Consider the following 9996-nt stretch of genomic DNA (forward strand, 5'->3'; position numbering starts at 1 on the left):
CATGGGGCAAAACTCACTTAACCAATGTCTCACTTAGCAACAAAAATTTTGGGCTCAATTGTAAGTCGAGGACTACTTCTATTGTTAATTTTTTCCCAGGAAGCGTGAGAAGTTGAATATATTTTTTCGCTCTCAATTCCCAATATTTACATTAGGTATTATGACCTTTGATAGGAGAGGAAGGTGAGTTTTGCTTCATTTCCTCAAATTTCAGGTCTCAGAGCAAAGCAGGGCAGAGGGAAGCCTAAAGAGACAGAGACAGAAACAGTAAAGAAGGAAAAAGCTTTGTGATGTGTTCCCACCTTCTTCACATGGAGGAGCCCAACCCAGCCCAGCACTTTGTCAGGACAAAGATTCTTCTCTAGGGAACTCCAGCAGACTAACTTCTCTGAACTTCTATAGCCCTGTTGGATTATACAAATTGGGTATGTCTAGTCTAATGAAGTCAGGGACGTGGTGGCTCAGTGGGTTAGGATGCTGAGCTTGTCGATCAGAAGGTCGGCAGTTTGGCGGGTCGAATCCCGAGCGCCGCGTAACAGAGTGAGCGCCTGTTACTCGTCCCAGCTTCTGCCAACCTAGCAATTGGAAAGCACGTAAAAATGCAAGTAGAAAAATAGGGACCACTATGGTGGGAAGGTAACAGCGTTCCGTGCGCCTTTGGCGTCTAGTCATGCCGGCCACATGACCACGGAGACATCCTCGGACAAGCGCTGGCTCTTCGGCTTTGAAACGGAGATGAGCACCGGCCCCAAGAGCCGGAAACGACTAGCACGCACGTGCGGGGGAACCTTTACCTTTACCTTAGTCTAATGAAGAGAAGGACGAGGGGGGACATGATAGCAATGTTCCAATATCTCAGCTGGAAATTTTGAGAATTCACAATGAACAAGCAATAATTCTCCCTCAGCCTGTTCTGCCCCACCTAGATCCTCATAGCCACAAAACACAAAACAGTAGCAATGTACACTTGGGTGTCATCAGCCTATTGATGAGATATGAAGCCAAAACCTTCAGATGTTCTCTCTTAGGAGCTTCACATAGATGTTACAGAGGACCAAACTTTACACTGCATTACACTCAGCCGACCTCTTATTTCTACCCAGCTCCAAACACTGATTGGACTTGTCCACTGAGGGAGAAGCAGAACCATTCGACTCAGTGCCCCTATCTTCCAACTCCTGTAGACAGTCTAGAAGGACATCATGGTTGATGATCGTGAAGACTGCTAAAGTAGATCTAGGAGAGTTGCAACTCTCTATCCCGGGGTAGGCAACCTTGGCTCTTTTATGGCTCGTGGACTTCAACTCCCAGAATTGCCAATGATCATATGTGTTCCCACCTTCTTTACTTGGAGGAGCCCAACCCAGCCCAGCACTTTGTCAGGACAAAGATTCTTCTCTAGGGAACTCCAACAGACCAACTTCTCTGAACTTCCATAGCCCTGTTGGATTATAGGAATTGGGTATGTCTAGTTTAATGAAGAGAAGGACGAGGGGTGACATGATAGCAATGTTCAAATATGTCAGGGGTTGCCACAGAGGAGAGGGAGTCAAGCTATTCTCCAAAGCGCCCAAAGGTAGGACAAGAAGCAATGGATGGAAATTAATCAAGGAGAGAAGCAACCTAGAACTAAGGAGAAACTTCCTGACAGTTAGAACAATTAATCAGTGGAACAACCTGCCTCCAGAAGCTGTGAATGCTCCAACACTGGAAGTTTTTAAGAAGAGACTGGACAGCTGTTTGCCTGAAATGGTATTGGGTTTCCTGCCTGAGCAGGGGGTTGAACTAGATGACCTCCAACGTCCCTTCCAACTCTGTTATTCTGTTGTGTAATTCCTACTCATATCCTGCCTCAAAAGACTGCTGAGTCAAAGTAAGGATACTGGTACATCAGGATAGTAAGAATCTCCTTGGTGGAGGCCTGTCCGTTGCTGGGATCAGCTTCCTTGCTAGAGAACTGACCTCATCTGGACATCTAGAGGCATTTTTGCTTTCTGTGTGGAAAGGATGTGGAGGACATTCAATCAACAGAAGGTTGATTGCAGTGTAAACTCACTCTGCAGCACAGGGAGGGAGCAGGGGAAGAGTGTCCCCAAGAGAGAACAACCACATATTTCCTAAAAATACATTTATCAGGTCATTTCTATCAACTGGACAATCAAAACAAGCGTTGGCTAAACACTAAAGAAGAATTTATTTATTTATTTATTTAATTAAATTTTTATACCGCCCTATTCCCGAAGGACTCAGGGCGGTTTACAGGGCAACATAAAATATGATATAAAATAGTATAAATTAAAATAGATTAAATTACATAAGCCCAACAATTAAAACAATATTAAAAGCTAAAACCCCTTCAGTCCAGGCCTGATAGATCAAAAAAACAAGTTTTCAGATCCCGGCGAAATGTACGCAGATTGGGGGCGGTCCGAAGTTCCACCGGTAAATCATTCCAAAGGGCAGGCGCGCCCACAGAGAATGCCTTCCCCCTGGGGATCACTCGCCGGCACTCCTTAACCGTCGGCACCCTGAGAAGGCCCTCCCTGTGGGAGTGCACAGGACGATGGGAAGTTGATGCCGGCAGCAGGTGTTCCCTTAGATAATCCGGACCCAAGCCATTCAGAGCTTTATAGGTCATTACAAGCACCTTGAATCTCACCCGGAGGGCAACCGGAAGCCAATGCAGCTCACGGAGAAGAGGTGTTACACGGGAGTATCGGGAAACTCCCATAACAACTCGCGCGGCTGCATTCTGCACCAGTTGAAGCCTCCGCGTGGTCCTCAAGGGCAGCCCCATGTAGAGAGCGTTGGAGTAGTCTAGCCGGGAGGTCACGAGCGCATGGGTGACTATGCGTAGGGCATCTCGGTCCAGATAGGGCCGCAACTGGCGCACCAGACGAAGCTGGGCAAAAGCCCCCCTGGTCACGGCTCCTATATGGTCTTCGAAATTGAGCCGTGAATCCGTGAATGGAGCTTAGGGGAACTGTTTTTCAAACTTCCTCCACCATTGTGTTGAGTTCAGACACACAGAGGAATGTAGCTTGAAGGACATGTTCACGTACACACCTCTTATCAAGCCACTTGCTTCCTCCCATGCTTGAATTGTCCATCATCTTTGAATTAAACCTACAGATGTGCTACAGGTCCAAAACTTTCACTCATCCCCATTCCCAACATCTGGAACCATAATGGATTGATAAGTAATCCTACGCACACTAGATTTTGTATATGCCAACTCATTCTGGATTTTACCTCTCTGGGTGACTCTTGATAAATCCCAGAATTGGATGATGCGGTAGGGCATGTTGGAACGTGCATGTTCTCACTTCCTGGATGCCCACCCCGCCCTGGATTTTGTACGTATTCCCAACAGATAAAAAGAGGATAATTGTTCTTGCTTCAGATGTGATAATGTCTCAAGCCAAATGGGTCAAAGAGAAGGAAAGTGCATTTTATTAAAAGTACTTCTGCAAAAACCTACCCCGACAGACCCTGATAAGCAATGGTATTCTGGTATAGATGCTGTGGCGCACACATAGGTAGTCCTCAACTTACAACCGTTCACTTAGTGATCCTTTGAAGTTACAGTACACTGAAAAAAGTGACTTATGATGAGTCCTCGCACTTATGAGCATCCCCCAAGATCACATGATCAAAATCTGGGCACTTGGCAACTGGTACCTATTTACCACAGTTACAGTGGTACCACCATTTTGTTGTGGGACCGCCATTTTGTGACCTTCCCAGCTGGCTTCTGAGAAGCAGAATCAATGGGGGGCAACCAGATTCACTTAATGACTGCACTGATTCACTTAAACACTATGGCAAAAAGGCTGTAAAAATGGGTGTGACTCACTTAACAACTGCCTTGCTTAGCAGTAAAAATTCTGGTCCTAATTATTCCTGTATGTTGAGGACTATCTGCATTTATTTGTTTGCTCCTTTTTTTTTGGTCTGCCGGATAACAGATTTGTGTAAAAACGTACATTGTACGAACAGTTTTGTGTAACGATAAAGAAAAATTAAGCCCCAGATAAAATAGAAAGGCTACACTTACAACCCAAGACCCTTTTAAAGAATCCTAATTTTTATCATTTCCTGGAGCCTATCAAGGCAGTTGCAGATTGTATGTCAGGAGGCAAGGAGCTCCATAATGTTGGGGCTACCCAACATTTGAACACCTGCTCCTCCCTAGCCTCACCGAATGGGGGGCTTCTAATAGACACCCCTGAGGGCTTTGCGTTGGGTCAGTTAATAATGAATGGAGGAGGTAGCCCTGGAGATATTCTGGAATCAAGCCACATGGGGTTCGAAGTTGAAAAGTTCCAAGTTCAAAAGCAGCACTTCAAACTGGACATGGAAGCTAATAGAAAGCCAGTGCAAGACCAGACGATTGGTTTAACATGCTCATGCTGGCACATCAATGAATGGGCCACGGCACTGTACTCATTGAGGCTCCTCTGTAGTCTTCAAAGGCAGTCCCAAGTACAGCATATTACAGCATTCCAGCCAAGTGGTGATGAAGGCACAAGTCAGCATTGCAAAATCATCTTCTCCTAAGTAAGGCTGCAATTGTCCAGCATTATTCATGAGTCCAGGAAAATTCCCACTGCCACCTCATCTAAGATTTCTGCTTATCTGAAGGATCATTCACAGGAAAGATATATTTCAGTTTGGAGGAGATGGATAAATTATATTCAAATAAATATGGGACTAAAAAGTACCATTTAGCTTATGAGTAGATTTTAGTGGGATATTGTTATTGGTACGTTGTTTGTAGTTATGTTAAAAGAGAGTTAAAGCGCATTATGAATTTGGTTAATCGTATATTATGCATAATTTTTATTTAGAATATGATTATTGTAACTATAATCCTGTATTTAGCTCTGGGAAGTGGGGGGGAAGTGGGTGGGTTTGGGGTGGGAGGGATTTGGGGATATATTGTAAAATTTTGTTTTTGTAAAACTCTTTAATAAAAAAAAAGAAAAAAAAGAAATACAGCTGGAGATTTTGAGAATTCACAATGAACCCGCAATAATTCTCCCTCAGCCTGTTCTGCCCCACCTAGATCCTCGTAGCCACAAAACACAAAACAGTAGCAATGTACACTCGGGTGTCATCAGCCTATTGATGAGATCTGAAGCCAAAACCTTCAGATGACGTCTCATAGGAGCTTCACATAGATGTTACAGAGGACCAAACTTTACACTGCATTACACTCAGCCGACCTCTTATTTCCACCCAGCTCCAAACACTGATTGGACTTGTCTACTGAGGGAGAAGCAGAACCATTCGACTCAGTGCTCCTATCTTCCAACTCCTGTAGGCAGTCTAGAAGGACATCATGGTTGATGATTGTGAAGACTGCTGAAGTAGATCTAGGAGAGTTGCGACTCTCTATCCCGGGGTAGGCAACCTTGGCTCTTCTATGACTCGTGGACTTCAACTCCCAGAATTCCTGAGCCAGCCATGATGGTTGGCTCAGGAATTCTGGGAGTTGAAGTCCACGAGTCATAAAAGAGCCAAGATTGCCTACCCCTGCTCTATCCAGTCCATGATACAAGTCATCAATTAATGTTGTCTCAGTATTGTGCCCGGGTCTGAATCCCAACTAGAAAAGATCCAGGTAATTCCCTTCTTCTAAGGGACTCTGTAGATGAACTCTGACCAGGCTGATACATATCAAACATAGGTGGACTCAGGGGGGACCTTCTGAAGGGGAAGTCCACCCTGGCCCTCTTGTTGGTTATTGACATCAACTCATCATGCGGTGAGGTATTGATTACCTCCTAGATCCAATTGGTCACCATTCTGGACCACCTAAAAAGTCAGGGAGGGGCCAACGATCAAGGTCATGAGTAACCAACCATGAGGGCACCCTACCTACTCCGTAAGCCAGAAACCTATCCCAGATAACAAAGCCTGATGTTGCTGAGTCATCAGAAAGGACTGCACCCATGCAGAATCCATTATTTATTTATTTAGTTATTTATTTAAAAGATTTATATAGCCTTCCATCTTATACGACATAATCCTGGGTGTCTGGCAACCAATAGAAACATAAAAAACAAACGCAGAAATCCCTCAGTGCCCTCAACTGCCCCACATCCATACAATACCTTTGTAGGCTCTGGTCTGACACTACCCCAGTTTTGGAGAAATTTTGGAAAAAAGAAAGGGGAAGGGAAGGGGAAGGGAAGGGGAAGAGGAAGGAAAGGGGAAAGGAAGGGGAAGGGAAGGGAAGGGAAGGGAAGGGAAGGGAAGGGAAGGAAAGGAAAGGAAAGGAAAGGAAAGGAAAGGAAAGGAAAGGAAAGGAAAGGAAAGGAAAGGAAAGGAAAGGAAAGGAAAGGAAAGGAAAGGGAAAGGAAAGGAAAGGAAAGGAAAGGAAAGGAAAGGAAAGGAAAGGAAAGGAAAGGAAAGGAAAGGAAAGGAAAGGAAAGGAAAGGAAAGGAAAGGAAAGGAAAGGAAAGGAAAGGAAAGGAAAGGAAAGGAAAGGAAAGGAAAGGGAAGGGAAGGGAAAGGAAAGGAAAGAAGGAAAGGAAAGGAAAGGAAAGGAAAGGAAAGGAAAGGAAAGGAAAGGAAAGGAAGGGAAGGGAAAGGAAAGGAAAGGAAGGGAAGGGAAGGGAAGGAAAGGAAAGGAAAGGAAAGGAAAGGGAAGGGAAGGAAAGGAAAGGAAAGGGAAGGAAAGGAAAGGAAAGGAAAGGAAAGGAAAGGAAAGGAAAGGAAGGGAAAGGAAAGGAAAGGAAAGGAAAGGAAAGGAAAGGAAAGGAAAGGAAAGGAAAGGAAAGGAAAGGAAAGGAAAGGAAAGGAAAGGAAAGGAAAGGAAAGGAAAGGAAAGGAAAGGAAAGGAAAGGAAAGGAAGGGAAGGGAAGGGAAGGGAAGGGAAGGAAGGAAAGGAAAGGAAAGGAAAGGAAAGGAAAGGAAGGGAAGGAAGGGAAGGGAAGGAAAGGAAAGGAAAGGAAAGGAAAGGAAAGGAAAGGGAAGGGAAGGGAAAGGAAAGGAAAGAAGGAAAGGAAAGGAAAGGAAAGGAAAGGAAAGGAAAGGAAAGGAAAGGAAAGGAAAGGAAAGGAAAGGAAAGGAAAGGAAAGGAAAGGAAAGGAAAGGAAAGGAAAGGACCCAAGTTATAAACTCATCATAAAAGGTAAAGGTAAAGGTTCCCCCGCACATGCGTGCCAGTCGTTTCCAACTCTAGGGGCCGATGCTCATCTCCGTTTCAAAGCCGAAGAGCCAGCGCTTGTCTGAGGACGTCTCCGTGGTCACGTGGCTGGCATGACTAGACGCCAAAGGCGCACAGAACGCTGTTACCTTCCCACCGTAGTGGTCCCTATTTTTCTACTTGCATTTTTTACGTGCTTTCGAACTGCTAGGTTGGCAGAAGCTGGGACGAGTAACAGGAGCTCACTCTGTTACACGGCACTCGGGATTCGACCCGCCAAACTGCCGACCTTCTGATCGACAAGCTCAGCGTCCTAACCCACTGAGCCACCGTGTCCCTTATAAACTCATCATAATGCACATCATTTCTTTGCTTTATTAGCCTTAGCATAGAAAGTAGGACACTTCTTAATTGACAGGTGTTTCCTGGACAGCTCCTAGATCCCTTGTCTGCATTTGGCAGCCAATAGTTCTGTAAGTTGGTCTGGACACCCTTCTTATCATGTCCTTCATGCAAATCGGAGGTTACAAGTCTTTGTTTCCTCATCAGGTGAAACTGGCGACTGGCAAGTTGAAGGATGACGAAAGAAATGCCCTCCTCAAGTTGCATTCCATTAAGTAATATGTTCGGCTGATTCTTCTCTCCCTCTCTCCGCCTCAGGCTCTTCGGCTGACTCAACACCGTAAAACCAAAAACAAAATTACGATAAGGGGGGAAAACCTTGGTTCCCAATTTCCTGATAGGACTTCTTCCTGAATTTTGAAAGATGGCTCCTTCCTACCTACTTTGTGGGCACTCCGTTTCCACCTCTTACACCACGTCCCTGAATCACCTCGACTTGGATCAGTTTCTTAGAGCTGAACCCCTAGACCAGGGGTAGGCAACCTTGGCTCTTTTATGACTCGTGGACTTCAACTCCCAGAATTCCTGAGCCAGCATGGCTCGGCATGGAAACCTCTCCCTTCCCCTCAGCATGGCTGGCTCAGGAATTCTGGGAGTTGAAGTCCACGAGTCATAATAGAGCCAAGGTTGCCTACCCCTGTACTTCCTAATCCCACATTAAAGGTAGTCCTGGACTTAGAACCATTCATTTTGAGACTGTTCAAAGTTACCATGGCCCTGGAAAAAGTGACTTATGACCGTTTTTCACACTTACAACCATTGTAGCCTCCTCAGGATCATGTGATCAAAATTTAGGTGCTTGGCAACTGGCATGTACCTACGACAGTTGCAGTGTCTTGGGGGGGGTCACATAATCAACATTTGGAACCTTCCCAGCTGGTTTCCGACAAACAAAGTCAATGGGGGGGGAGCCAGATTTGCTTAACAGCTCCATGATTCACTTAACAACTGCAATGATTAGCTTAACAACCATGGCCAAAAAGATTGTAAAATAGAGGGAAACTCACCATGCCCTACCTAGCAATGAAAATTTGGGGCTCCATTGTGGTTGTAAGTGGAGGATTATCTGTACTGCCCTGACTAAAATTTGGCCATTTCATTCTACCAATGCATTTTTCCTCCTCTGAGAGATACAGGTAGTCCCTGATTTACAACCATTTGTTTCATGACCGTTCGAAGTTATAACAGCACTGGAAAAAGTGATTTACAACCAGTCCTTGCACAACCGGCATGTACTTATGATGGTTGTGGCGTCCTGGGGTCTTGTTCTGTACCAGCCTGCTACCGGCCCTGCAGAAAAGGCAACCCCTTTATAAACGGCAAGAGGCTGGAATGACGTCTGCCAAATTTATTACTACAAAAAACAAACAAGACACGAACCAAGATACAGGAGCTTTGAAACACTATCTGAGCGGTTGCTTTCAGCAAACCAGCCCTCCCCACACATTCCCTTTATAAAGAGTTCAGGGCGTGGCCTCTCTCTGCCTCGTTCCGAGAAGCCCCACAGCCTTCCTCTGTTTACTCCTACTTGACTGCCTCCTGCGTCGGGCGTCCTTGAACAGGGCCAGCTGTGGGTCATTTCATCCACACTGTCAGGCTCACACAGCTGGGTCTCCATGGTGACCAAGTGGGAGGGGCCTGCCTGAGGGCTATCATCAGCAAGATCTTCAACCCCCTCAGCAAGGTCTTCAACACCCCCCTCCTCCTCTGAGTCGTCCGACCCAACTGCCGAACCCACAGGCTGACCCTGAATCACAACAGGTCTTGAGACCGGCAATTTGCAACCTTCTTAATGAGCTTCAGAGAAGGAAAGTCAATGGGGGAAGACACATTGTCTTAACGACTGCATGATTCACTTAACAACTGTGGCCAAAAAAAAAGATTGTAAAATTGCAAGTCATTTAACAAACTGGCTTGCTTAGAAACAGAAATTCTGGTTCCGATTGCGGTTGTAAGTTGAGAACCACCTATACTTCTTTTGCTGGATCTTGTCTCCAGGTCAACGTGAGAATGCAGCCAAACAGCAGATAGCCAACTTGAGCTGATCTCAAAAACATAAGCCAAGTGAGATCCTGTTAATACAAGGGAAAAATCGAAGACATAGCTACATATTGGGCAAGACCTGGCTCAAAAACAGCAACTGTGTGAGGGACCTTGGAGTCCTAGTGGACAATCACTTGACTATGAGCCAACAGTGTGCAGCAGCAACCAAAAAAGCTAATATAATCCTGGGTTGTATAAATAGAGGCATAGAATCAAGATTACACAAGATATTAGTACCGCTTTATAAAACCATAGTGCAGGGGTAGGCAACCTTGGGTCTTTTATGAGCTCTACTGGTTCAGGAATTCTGGGAGTTGAAGTCCACGAGTCATAAAAGACCCAAGGTTGCCTACCCCTGCCCTAGTGACACTACACTTCGAATACTGCAACCGATT

Source organism: Vipera berus (genome assembly GCF_964194415.1).
Source record: "Vipera berus genome assembly, chromosome: Z".
Lineage (NCBI taxonomy): Eukaryota > Metazoa > Chordata > Lepidosauria > Squamata > Viperidae > Vipera > Vipera berus.